Here is a 14,495-nt window from a genome sequence, read left to right as displayed (position 1 = left end):
TGGAAAATACGGAGCCACAAATAATAGTAGTCAAACAATGTCAAAATTCCTGTATTTTTTTTTTAGTTTCTTCTGTCAGTGTGGAAAGGATGATGGATGAACGACTTAACAACTTACTTCTATCCAATTCACTGCCATTTATTTTGTCAAAAAAAATGTACTTGAAGCTGTGACTTTTTTTTTTTTTTTTAAGTCTAATGTTAGCATGTTTCAAGCACATTTTAGATGCGTTTTCAAGCTTTTTCAGCATTTCCATAAGGCAATATGGTTTAACAGGACTATTAAATCGCTAAGACTGCACATGGATTATATGAATATATGTTATGTCCAGTATGGTGATCTTTTTACATGAGCAGCCCATGATAACATTGTTTTTAAATACTTAAATTACGTGGTTAAATAATGAAAAGAATCATATTTAGATGTGCATTCCCAATTTGTTTTGTCTGTATTTGTGAAATGAAAGGTTTAATTCAGTCAACAATTGCATTATTTATCAGCCTGCAGCTAGCTCTCTGCAACTCTCACATAGTCACCCACTGAAGCAAGGCAGGGCTGGGATGGATTTTTAAATCGAGGTCCTGACTCTCTGTGGTAGTTAAAAATCCCAGGCAGTCCTTTGAAAAAGTGTAGGGGTTTAACTCTGGCATCCTGGCCAAATTTGCCCACTGGCTTCTGTCCATCATGGCCTCCTAACCATCCCCATATCATAATTGGCTTCATCACTCCATTGTCTCCTTTCCACCAATCAGCTGCTGTGTGGTGTGCGGTCTGGCGCAATATGGCTGCCGTCGCATCATCCAGGTGGCTTTTTTTTTTTTTTTTTTTATTGAACAAACAGGGATGTACAGAGTTATACATAAAACAGTATACAATGGAATTAACAACAAAAATTAATCGTGTACATTAAGTATTTTTTCCAGTAGTTGAGATGTCTTAATAGCTTTGGTATTACTTTGTATAGCAGTGAGGGAATCATTAAAAAGTTTTAGATCAATGAAAAATAGTTTACAATTTGGTACAGTCAGATCATCCAGGTGGCTGCTGCACACTGGTGGTGGATGAAGAGATTCCCCCCATTGTGTAAAACGCTTTGAGTGTCTAGAAAGGCACTATATACATGCAAGGAATTATTATTATTATTATCATCAGTACCTCACACTCATCTTATTTTAGTTATCTGAGACCTTTTTTCTTTTTCATAACACAAATTAAGATACTTTAGATAAAATCCGAGAGCTCTTTAACCACTCATAGACAGCAATGGTCCCGAGTTGTTTAAAGGGCACCTAGTTTACCCCTTTTTTAAAGATTTAATATTAATATTATGGTTCTTTTGAGTGTGCCAGTTTAGGTTCAGTTCAAAACACAGTTTAGATTTTTTATTATAATGTGTTAAAAAGTGTCATTTTAGGGAGATGTACACAGCTCGTTGTTTTAGGGGTGTGTTGCTTCACTTGAAAATTAGTTTCGACTTCCCGCCCAACGTAACAAGGGGGCGGAAACAAGAGCTCCCCGACTCGCAAACAGAGAAAAGCAACATGATTGAGAGGACCAGCATTCAGCTGTACATGTATGACTACAAAAGAGACTACAAAATCATTTGTGTCTTTGTATAGTTTTACAGCCAACTGTGTGCTAGTTTAAAGTTCCGAGCTTGTACACAGAGACTAATAACCTTGCACACTGAATTAACTTTGAGTCACCGGATGCGCCGCTCAGAACCGCGACACAGCACACCAGACGTGCACATTCGCATGTTATTTAAAATGCTAGTATTTAGATAGCGCTCTGTGGCGCGGCAGAAATATGAACAGTGTCCTGAGTCGTGGCTGGGCATGAAAATTTGTTCTGTGTGGTTCTCGACACTGGCTGATAGCCATGCAATATTCTGCAATATCAGCACTTGTACAGTCTCTTCACCCTTCCGTATTACTCCGGCAACATAGAGTGACTGCAGATCAATAAACTCACTACAGCTTGACAAATATTGCAGCTGTTGAACAACATACTGTACTTTTGAAGCTTTTTTAGCAGAGTAAATAGTAGTTTAGATTGCATCTATGCAGTTTATGTATAAGAATAGTGTCTATTTTATATATTTTTAATTTCAGAGATTCAGCGTGTCGTCATCCATTAGCCTGTCATACTGAACCGAGCAAAGACGGTTGACGTTTCGCCAAAAGATGGCGACAGAGACTGCATAATAAGAGCTCAGAAGAGAAAAATAACTGCGAAATTTCAAACTACAGCTGATCAAATCATTATAAATCAGGTAAGTGACACTCTAAGTCAATCTCTCTCTTTTGTATGTTGTAGTGCTGTATTTATACAATGGTAATTTGGTAGTGTTCGCTTTGCCTTGGCTCGTTTGGGGTTAATTATTGTGATATCCCGATTGCAAAAGAAAAATACTAGGAAATACTAGAAACTAAAACAACAAAGCATGTCATAAATCTGTCACAAACATAATTGTCATGAAGTCATAAAGAAAATATGTGTCATGGATTTTTTTAACAGCGTCATTAATATTTTTTGGAGCTTAAATACAGTGGTACAAGCTGAATTTGTCATTAAATTGTCATTAAATATCAACGACTCATTTTATAAATTATTTGACACTCAATGACACTTTTAATGAGACATTTTAATGACAAAATGTTTGTTCCACTGAAAAGCGTGATCAGAAAAATATTTATAACACAATTAGAATAGTCTCATGACAATCATGTTTATGATAGATTTATGAAAGATATGTTGTCTTGGTAATGTAAAGTTGTCATGACAAAGTTGAAGACGTTTGTTTATGTCAGGTTGTCATAACAAACAATGTCATCTTTGAATTTAAAAATACATAACTGAGCAAATGACACTTAATAACAGTTGTCATAAGGATGAATAAAATCTCACTAACGTGTCACGATTATAAAGGTTGCACGACAGTCTAATGAACACCTCTTCAAGTAAAGTGTTACCAAACTGACTCATAATAATGTCTTGATTAACGGTCTCAAGTCTTCAAGACACCTTATAAAGATAATTGAATATTTGAACATGTTGGTAAGACAGAATTAAAATTAGAACAAACATCAATGTGTGGCCACTTGACTTTTTTTTTGTTAGTTTTTTGCTTGCTTTTATCATTTTTGCTTTTCGACAACAAGCCACCAATAGCATCTGACAAGTGCTGAACACCTGACCATCAGCTTTGGTGCACCAGGGCCTTAAGAGTTTTTAGAGAAAATCACTTCCCCTGATTCTCAAACATCTCAATAAATGAAGCTTGTGACTGAAAAACCACTATTGAGAAGTCACTCCCATAAGGGAGCACTTCGTATGAATGCTATAAACGAGGTTAGAGGAAATCTATACCTACCAACAATATACTTTAGGGGGGAAAAGCACCAGGGAGAAGTCTGCATTTAGTGGTTTTCAATGTCAAGGCTACAAATGTTTAGAATTTCAAGGCAGGAATTATACAAACCTGGCAATGTATATAAAGATCAAAACGAAAGAGACATGGGATCCATAATGTGAGTGAGTGGTTAGTGAAGGCCTCCTCTGTATGCGGTGTGGTTGGGGGGTCCAGATCTGCCTCAGTCACCCTTCAGTCGAGCACTTGAAGGCCCCCCTGGCACACTGGGCCCGTGTCTATTTACTCAGCTGGGGCCACAGGCTGTGTGTGGCATCAGGCCAAACAGGCTTTATTCTTACTGCCTCCATTCCACTCACACACACACCCTCACGCAAGACGTGACTTTGTTTATTTTAGTAACAGGCTATGGCAGTGAAGTTATTTTACAACAGTATTTGGTGACGACTACTTTACATTTACCTCATTCAGGCTAAACTATTCAAGCAGTTTGTGTCGTTACGGCCATAAACACCAACATTTTACATTCTAAGACATCAAGCATGAGCTACATGGCAATACAATGGCTAGAAACCTCAAAACAGACTAAGCCTTGCATAATGTCCTCAAATGTTGTGCTGAATATAAAGGCTATGTTTACAGAAATACAGTATGAACAATGAATTGTTGGGTGAGATACAAGAAAGCCATTTTGCAAATAAAGCTGGATTATTGTAATAAGCATTTTATAACACACTTAAGCATAATATTACTAGTGTTGAAACAGTATTTCTCTCAACATGCTGGTTTAAAAACATCTCTGACTAATTTCATTTTTAAAAATGATGAAAGACTTCACACTGTCCATCCACAAGATGGCAACAGACACAGCATAATAAGCCCGTAGAGGGGGAAAAACCTGCGTAATTTTAAACTACACCTGATCAAATCATTATTAAACGGGTAAGTAACTTTCTAAGTCGATCTCTCTCTCTCTTGTATGCTGTAGTGCTGTATTTATACCATAGTAATTGCAGTGTGTTGAGTGTGAGATAGGACTCATCCTAAAGTCTTAAATGCGGAGTTATCTTTTTCTAATGCATCTCCTGTTTTATTTCAGTAAACAGAAAAAAAGAAATGCACGCATGTGTTTAGTGTTTTTTTCTTATTGCAAACACAACAGTAATGTGGTAGTGTTTGCTTTGCTTTGGCTTTTTTGAGTTTAATTATGGTGATCTCCCGATTGCAACAGAGAAATATTGGGAAATCTCTGTAGACTGATGGCATTTCATGCCGTTGTATCTTATAATTTTAAAATTTGAGCAAAATCAGCTGTTTTGTCATCACTTTAGACCAGGGGTCACCAATCTCGGTCCTGGAGGGCCGGTGTCCCTGCAGGATTTAGCTCCAACTTTAGCACACCTGCCTGGATGTTTCAAGTATACCAAGTAAGACCTTGATCAGCTTGTTCAGGTGTGTTTGATTAGGGTTGGAGCTAAAATTTCCAGGACACTGGCCCTCCAGGAACAAGTTTGGTGACCACTGCTTTAGACATTATGCTAGAGAATTATTCAAATATTAGCTCTAAAGTGACGTTTGTCAAGTGGAAACAATTTCTTCTGTTCTGATGTCAGCTGTAGACGTGAGTGAATGGTGGAAGAAAATAGTTCCTCTTAGAAAAGGATTGTGAGACTGTAATTAATTTTCATTTTAATACACATGATTATGCCAGCGATTATGCAGCTGATGTGTAAACAGTCACATTCGGACAGCTTTGATACGATAGTTTTAATCTATTTCACCGGCTTTTATCATCTACTAATAATAACAATAATTATTATCAATAATAATTATCATGATAACTAATACTGTTATCAATCAGCACCACCTCCTGGACTGATTATTTAAAGAAAAGCGATCTAATAGGATAGTAAACAGCTGCTGTGAGGCATGTTCCCCTCGTTGTCAGACATCATCTTCTGCCGTTTAAATGAAGCCTTGCCAACGCTAAAGTCAACAGTTTCTCTTTCTTTCAAATATATAACCAACCCAAACAAATGTAATTCACCAAAATGTTTGACACACACACAGCCTGTACTGTCCCACTAACACACTGATTTAATAACTGTGACAAAGTGAAAATATAGGCTATAGTCATTTCGAAATAACAGAAAAACACGACACGAAATGAAGCATAAACGGCTCGCGATTAGAATGAACAGCAAATCAGCCAGCAGAGTATCAATAACAGACTTTCATTGATCATTTTTGTAAATTGCATGACTTGCATACCTGTTAAGCTTCATGCCAGTAATCTGGTTTGCTCTATAATGCAGTGAAGTATTGCGTGCATGTGTGTGTGTGTGTGTGTGTGCTGGGAACACACACACACACTGTATTTAAGACGGCAGACATGTGAACTAGGAGAACATTTTTCCGTATCTCTGATGCGCATAAACCAAATCTGACAGATTATGACGGCTTTAACAGACACATTTCTAAGTTGTGTGTCACAAAAACACTATGAAACCTATTTTTGGAGCGCAAATTACCTATTGTAAACGAAAGTTCTAACCATTCTACCGGAAGACGCTGGTCGTTGTGGCGTCCTCCATGCAGCAGCCAAAAAAAAGGTCTATATATATATATATATATATATATATATATATATATATTACAAAAATAAGCCAAATCAAACTAAAACTCGTGACCACAGAACTGTGATACAAACTGAACTGACAATTTTGTAAATTGTCCCACTCCTAATATATATATATATATATATATATATATATATATATATATATATATATATATATATATATATGTGTGTGTGTGTGTGTGTGTCATTTGTTTCAAATTCATTTTGCTAAAATATTTTTTTATATACAAACAAAGCAAGTTTCAAATCAACTGATGTATTCAAAATGTGAGTGAACACTGTTCAGAATAAAATCTATATGTAAAAAAAAAATCTTATTCTGGCCTGTGTTTTTTAAATATAGAAATTGATTAAAAAGTAAATTATTAACAAGTCTTGCTACTAAATAGGTAAAGCCTGGTGTGATTTGAATGATATTGGCAAAGTATGAATATTTTAAGCCCTGATCAATATGTATTTTTAGGCTGGACTGTGATCCTTACATAGACTGTTAATATCTCAAATAATTCTTGCTGTGACGAATGTCTGATTTTTGGCACTTATACTATTGCTACACTGAATGACATTTTACTGGTGTGCACTGTGAAACTGGAGCGTGCAATTTATATTTAAAAAAAATTAATATACAAAAATATATGTCCTCTAAAATAAAAAAGCACATGCATGGTGAGCAATATACAATGAAGTACAGCATTATGAACATTAAAAAATCCTACTTTCTTTATTTACAAAAAGCTATAATCACCCAGTGCTACATTTATCAACCTCTATCACCCTGCCCTAGATAGACATACACTATTTATGTTTGTAATCTGAAAATATTTTGGTAAGAAGTCAGTCTCTAATCATCTGTGTTTTGAAACCAAAAGTTTATTGTTACAACTTTACAGAGTCCGGTAACTACATTGCAAACACTTCAAAGGTTAACTACGCCACTATACTCTAACAAACGTTTGAGAAGAAAGTCATTTTTCCCCCTCTGTCTCTCTCTCTCTTTCTCTCTCTCTCTTTCTCTCTCTCTCTCACTCGCTCTGTGGTTTACAAGTGTGTTCGAATTGAAATGTCTAAAAGTTGTCTGCAATGTGGGTGGTTTCTTTGGCCCCTAAACACCCTTCCCTACACAAACACCGGCCTGCACATTCAGCTCACTGTTCGTGGAGCGCGAAGACCAGGCCGGATTCGCTCTGTTTGCTGTTCTCCTGCACCTCAGTCAAAAGAAAAGAAAAACTACAGATTTCTGTCTCACAGGACATAAATCAATCGTTTATAGCGGTGCTCATTTTCCCTTCTCTTCTGCCCGACCTAAGAAAAATATTTGTTTTGCATGAGGCAGCTGAGGACAGGTTTTCCCATTATCTCAGACTGTGACACAAGCGGGACGGTGAGTCGGTATGCTCGGGGCAGGTGGCTTCCAGAGACGCTGATGTACTGGGATGAAGACACTTATATCAGGACGCCTCATTAACCTGCTATGTGGATCTAAGGCTTCAGCTGCAAGGCTAATTTACTTAATGAAGAAATGCATGCAAAGTGCGTGATTTATAGAGTGCTAATTTAAAAACTACAAAAAAAGAAGCAGAGCGGCATTCTTCAAACAAGAGCTCTGGCAAAGAAAATCCTCGCATCTCTCCTGAGAATGATCAACTTGAGAAGCATTTACTGTGCTGCTGTGTTGCAGCCCTGTGAATCTGAAACTTTTGAATTCAAAAGTGATTTGTAACATTTAATGGGTTTTTTTTTTTCTGGTTGACAATCATGACAAATTTAAACAAATAAAAACAGTGCTTGCTCCATATGAACTGAACAGAGAGCTGTTTCATCCACAACATGTGTGAAACCTAAATTGAAAATTCTACTCTTATATATAAAGTGGGAGAAATAAGTATTCAACACATTTTTATCAGAAAATATACAGTGCATCTGGAAAGTCTTCATAGCGCTTCTCTCTTTCTACATTTTTTATGTTACAGCCTTGTTCCAAAATGAATTTAATTCAAGTATTTCCTGAATATTCTACACACAACACCCCATAATAAAAATGTGAAAAAAAATTGTAGATTTATTAAAAATAAAAAACCTGGAAAATCATATGTATATAAGCAATCACAGCCTCTGCTCAATACTTTGTTGATGCACATTTGGCAGCAATTACAGCCTTTTTGAAAGTCTTTTTGAATATGATGCCACAAGCTTGGTAAACCTGTCTTTGGGAATTTTTGCCCATTCCTCTTTGCAGTACCTCTCAAGCTCTATCAGTGTAGAGGCTAAGCCTATTGCTTGAAGTCCCTGAGATGTTGTTAGACAGGCACCCAGCTGACGCACACTGTCCTCTGGCTGATGAAGTGTCAATGAAATGAACAGTCTTACTTGTTTCCGTAGATATTTAGGTTTAATGCAGTTGCAAACTCCAATAGTTCACAAACTTCCTTCCAGGTAAGTTTCCATTCGTAAAAGTCAAACACTGCCACATATCGTGACTTACAAACAAAACAAACCGTCACGCTAAAGCCTGAATGAATGTGTGTGCGTATGTGTGTGTGTATATGGCTATGTGTGTGCATTTGTTTGTGTGTAAGTGTGTGTGTCTCTCTGTGTGAATGCTCGTGAGTGTGCGTGTGTGTGTTTGAAAGTGTGTGGTCAAAACTGTATGTGCTCCCTTCCGTCAAGCAACACCTGTTACCTGAATGTTCGTTCCCACTTATAAAGCCTGTTTAGAGAGCCTAGTGGAACAATGAACAGTTGCCAAATGGCTCCTACAATCAGGTTGGATGGGAAGCGTATGTGTACAGCCATTTTCAGATGTCTCCAGAGATGTTTAATAGGATTTAGGTCTAGGCTCTGGCTGGGCCACTCAAGGACATTCACCAAATTGTTTTGAAAATAGTCCATTGATATTTTGGCGGCGTGCTTTGGGTCATTGTCCTGCTGGAATATGAACTGTCACCCTAGTCTGAGGTCAAGAGCACTTGGAAGCAGTTTTCATTCAGGATCTCTCTGTACATTGCTGCATTCATCTTGCCCTCTATCCTGACTAGTCTTCCAGTTCCTGCTTCTGAAATACATCCACACAGCATGATGCTGCCAATACCATGCTTCACTGTAGGGATGATTTTAGCCTGTTGATGAGCGGTGCCTGGTTTTCTCCAAACGTAACGCCAGGCATTCACTCCAAGAGTACAATTTTATTCTCATCAGACCAGAGGATTTTGTTTCTTATGGTCTGAGAGTCATTTTGCCAAATTCCAGGCGGGGAGTGTCTTCTGTCTGGCCACTCTACCATACAGGCCTGATTGGTGGGTTGCTGCACAGATGGTTGTCCTTCTGTAAAGTTGTAGATGGCTGGTCAGCTCTAGGAAGAGTCTTGGTGGTTCCAAATGTTCTAAACATTTCAGAGCTGCAGAAATGTTTCTGTAACCTTCCCCAGCCCTGTGTCTCGAGACAATCCTGTTTGAAGGTCTACAGACAATTCCTTTGTCTTCATGCTTGGTTTGTGCTTTGACATGCACTGTCAACCCTGGGACCGTATGCCTTTTCAAATCATGTCCAATCAACTGAATTTACCACAGGTGAACTCCAATTAAACTGCTGTAACATCTCAAGAATGATCAGTGGAAACAGAATATACCTGAGCTCAATTTAGAGCTTCACAGCAAAGGCTGTGAATACTTACTTACACTACATGTGATTTTTCAGCTTTTTTATTTGTAATAAATTTGCAACAATTTAAAAAAAAAAATTTTCACATTGTCATTATGGGGTATTGTGTGTAGAATTTTGAGAAAATTCTCGAATTTTATCCATTATGGAATAAGGCTGTAACATGAAAAATTGTGGAAAAAGTTCTGCGCTATGGATACTATCTGGATGCACTGTACTTTACAATCTGATTGGAAGTCAGTATATTGGATATATGCTTAAGTTGACATAAGGAAAACTATTTTCCGGTTCAATCTTTCATTTCTTTCAATCGAAAATACCTAAAATACAATTGAGATTTATAAAACACAAATCGCTGTCTAGTCATTAGGGATTTTTCTATGGATAATAAAATTTAGGATCCCAATTTTTCATAGTGGTGGATTGTTTGCTTTTGGTATCTGGTAGAGCATTTAAGCCTAAAAATGATGGCAAGTGATGTCAGACCTTTAAAAAGAAAGAAAAGAGGATACTATTTAAACTTTAATTTAAAACATTCTGGGACTTAGTGAGAAGCTGCAGTTGCATTTCTGTTTAATATACATAAGAACATGAAATGATCGAAATGCAGATAATCTTTACATATTTTATTTAAGCAACATGGTGGGTCAGTGGATAGCACAGTCACCTGAAAACAAGAAGGTCGCTGGTTCGAGTCCCAGCTGGGCCAGTTGGCATTTCTGTGTGGAGTGTGCATGTTTCCCCCCGTGTTGGCGTGGGTTTTCTCCGGGTGCTCCAGTTTCCCCCACAGTCCAAAGACATACGTTATAGGTGAACCAAATAAACTAAATTGGCCATAGTGTATGTGTAATTTAGTGTGTATGGTTGTTTCCCAGTACTGGGTTGCAGCTGGAAAGGCATATGCTGTGTAAAACCCATGCTGAATAAGTTGGCAGTTCATTTTGTTGTGGTGACCCCTGATGAATAAAGGGACTAAGCCAAAGGATGAATGAATGAATAATTGATTTAAATAACTGTGATGGGTGGTAAACCATTTATTATGCATTGTGGCTTCATTGGTAAAGTCCTTTTGAGGCAGCCTTCTACATGGTGGGTCCAACACGAACTCAAAGGGGAAAGATTAATTGTTTAGCAATGTTTAAAGGTTTCCTCCTTAGGGAAAACATGGGCCCCGTCCAGCAACATCATAAAAATAGCTGGGATGAAGTGAAGTGCAAAGAGGCGGAGTGGTGTACACAGGATGGAAGGGTCAGTTCGGCCCCAGCGGGGTCGCCGCTGAGATCACCGTTGTGCACTTGCATGCTAAACGGATCACCACAGTGCATGACAGTCGGATTTATGACAACCAGTCAGCGTAAGACAGAAATGACAGGTTAAAATGCAACCAATTACACTATCAGACATCAGAGACCCACACTGTGGTATTTGCACCATAACCTTCAGGATGTCAATCGTCTCTCAGTGAGGGTAAAATGTTAAGGAATGCAACAAGAGTCATTTCCTTTACATTTCCAACAAAAAGGTATATGTTTACAAAGACACAGGCCTGAAGGGATGACTATTTATTTTCCTGCCTGTTCTGCAGAGCGCGATCTGGCATGGTGTTCACTCAACAACCATCCATTTGTGTGCCATGGGGTTTATTTATACATTGCAAACCTTCATCAGGCTAATTTGATGGCGCAAAAGAGGGGAAAGGAAGGAGGGAGGAAAAAAAGCTTACAAAAACGCAGCTGCTGTCAGGGGCCGATACTCTAAAAACAAAAAAGACGCCCTACGAGAAGTATCTTACAATAATATACACGTGATCTGGAAGGTCACAACAGAGGTCAACCTCAAAACGTACAACAAATTCTTTGTAATTCAGCATCCGGCCTGTTATTACTGTCAAAAGACGAAATAACAGCCTAGCAGATCTTATTAAACGAAGTTCTGTCGACCCTGGTGAGGTAAATCTTCACTTATGAAGCGGAACGGAAAGCTCAAGCTAATATTACCACAGAATGAGTCATTGGTTCTGTTTCACCTTCAGAATTACGAATAGTCAAAACTTGAAATTCTGTGGTCGTTCCGAAGAGATTAAGTCATACGTATTTGATGTGGGGATCTCTGTAAACTCCAAATCCCAGTGAGATCTGAGAGCGAAAGCTCATATTTGTGGAGTGAGTTATGAGCGCTGTAACTTCAAACCTGTAGCGAGGATAAGGAAGCTCAATATTTACATTTTTAACCCTGGATGTTACACTATGATTACAGGAGAGCAGCCGCTTTATTGCGCTGACCCTTACCCCCTTTCCAGTCAGGAAGGAAGTCATTACAGGGTTTTTTTCTTCCTCCATTCAGCTGACTAGACAGGAGAGGTGCGGAATGCCAGTGTGCATGTACTACCTCAAAAACGCACATCCATTTCATGCCCCGCAATTAAGATGGAGAATTTAGTCAACTGATGAGGCTAAATTAAGTCAATTAGGAGAGCACACAGTGCAGCGCTCAGGTTCCAGCCCACAGTCGGCCTGCGTTTGATGGGGGAAATCTAATTTGATTATTTGGGATTGAAAGGAAATCCAGTCTGATTGTTTTGAAATCAAGAACACAGGAGAGAGAAGCGCTCGCTGTAAGGGCCAGCAGAGTTCAGCTCACTGTGTGCGGCAGAGGTTCAACACCAAATGTCTACGGAGTAAAAAGCTCACGCCAGGAACTAAATTAATTAAGATTTTTGTGATCATTGACTCATTTGCACAAAATTTTAAGCATCTAACTTCCCCAAAACATACAACAAAGAGCAAAGCTCAATGGTAATAAGAGCTCTAAAAAAAAGTTTGCCAATTTATGTTTGACATCAAACTTGCTTGAGTCTTCATTTCCTTTAATAAGAGTAGAATACATTACAAACATAATTTCAAATGTAGCTTTTAACTAAATGGTAGCATATATGCTACCATAAAAAGCTTGAGGCCAATAAATTTGAAAAATAAATTTTTTATGTTATATTTATTCAATCAAAAATAAATAAAAATATACAAAATATAATTTAAAATCAGTGTCTTTATTTTTTTTAAAAAGAGTCATTTATTCATGTAAACAGCCATTACTCCAGTCTACACCTGTGCTACTTAAAAAAAAAAATATTTCTTAATAATATCACAGTAGTGCTGCTAAATATTTTTATGGAAGAATCTTTTTTAAGATTCTTTTGTTAAAAGAATTAATAAGACTTTTGTGATCATTGACTCAGTTGGACAAAATTTCAGGCCTCTATCTTCCACAAAACAGGAAAATGTACCATGTAAATGGTAATGAGAGCTCCAAAAGTGTGCCAAACTATGTTTGACATCAAACTTGCTTGACAGTCTTTATTCACTTTAATAGGAGTAGAATAAAAAAAAAAAAAAAAAATATATATATATATATATATATATATATATATATATATATATATATATATATATATATATATATATATATATATATATATATATATATATATATATATATATATATATTATATCATATAATTTCACTATATCATCAAAAACATATCATTTAGAATTTTTCATTTACTATATACCAGGGGTGGCCAGCCCTGTTCTTGGAGAGCCACCTTCCTGCAGATTTCAGTTGCAACCCATATCAAACACACCTGCCTGTAGTTATCACGTGGTGTTCAGGTCCTAATTAATTGGTTCAGGTGTGTTTGAAATGGGTAGCAACTGAAATCTGCAGGAAGGTGACTCTCCAGGAACAGGGTTGGCCACCCCTGCTATATATGCTTAGTATATATATAAATAAAAAGCTTGAGACCAATAAGATTTTTTTAATAATTTAATACGTTTTTTATGCTTATAAAAGCTTGCATTTATTTATTCAAAAATATCATTTAAAATAAGTGTCTTTAATATTTTTTAAAAAGACAATGTGAAAAACCTTTACTTCATTCTCCACATTTGCTGCTTAGAAAACATTACTTATTATTATCACAGTAGTGCAGCTAAATATTTTTATGGAACATTTTCTTTTTATTTTGTTAAAGAAAAGTTCAAAGTAGCAGCTTTTGTTTGAAATAGAATTAAGTTCTAGCAGACAAATAAAAAATATATTCATTCTCTTAAAGTGACTTAAACTGAGGTAAAAAAAAATAATAATAATAACAAATCCTTATGATTCTCATTCTTATTCCTCCCTACTGACAGCATGCACTTTGAGCTTGTGACTCAGCTGGAACATTGAGCTGCAAGAGTGAATGTTATGCCTGAAGGCCAACACTAAACACTGCACTCATCAGGCCTGCAGTCAGTGACGGACAGACAGAAAGAAGAACAGTCCGGGTCAAGTGGACCACCCAGTGCAGGACATAGATTGTAAGAGTGAAGTCACACTGTTAAAAACATTCCTGGATCCCAAAGAGCTCAAAGCATGGGAACAAATAGGGTGCCCCTTGATAATCATATTTAAAGAATTTAACTAAGGATCTAACTAAGGATCTGAGAATCTTTCTAGCAAACTTATGTGTGTGTTGTTTTAAGAAAGCAACCATTGATTTGTGTTGTGTTTTACTTTCACATTCAATTATTTTTCATTTAATTATTTTATTTAATCATAGATGATTACATAATTATCATTATATAATTTTATTGATTATTATTTAATGATTTGATTATTATTGATTATTGTTTATCATTTTATTATATATATGTGTGTGTGTATATATATATATATATATATATATATATATATATATGTGTACACACACACACATATATATATATATATATATACACACACACACACACACACACACACACACACACACACACACACACACAC

General features: G+C 36.8%; 1 protein-coding gene and 1 long non-coding RNA gene across 21 annotated transcripts in view; one reads left to right on the top strand and one right to left on the bottom strand.

Annotated features, from left to right (window-relative positions):
* The window catches only part of ift54 (intraflagellar transport 54), a 62,537-nt gene that overhangs the window by 1,466 nt on the left and 46,576 nt on the right, over window positions 1-14,495 (bottom strand). For 6 of the 20 annotated variants that reach the window (XR_015498789.1, XR_015498790.1, XR_015498791.1 and 3 more), the window contains one exon: window positions 9,751-10,356. The gene's annotated coding sequence lies outside the window, so the exon portion shown is untranslated. 20 annotated transcript variants of the gene reach the window in all.
* On the top strand, window positions 2-3,967 carry LOC141376200 (uncharacterized). The gene is made up of 2 exons (XR_015499880.1): window positions 2-804; window positions 1,038-3,967. It is a non-coding gene; the product is annotated as an uncharacterized LOC141376200 (long non-coding RNA).

Source organism: Danio rerio, chromosome 9, assembly GCF_052040795.2.
Source record: "Danio rerio strain M-AB ecotype USA chromosome 9, GRCz13ab, whole genome shotgun sequence".
Classification (NCBI taxonomy): domain Eukaryota; kingdom Metazoa; phylum Chordata; class Actinopteri; order Cypriniformes; family Danionidae; genus Danio; species Danio rerio.
This window is presented reverse-complemented; position numbering and strand designations above follow the sequence as displayed.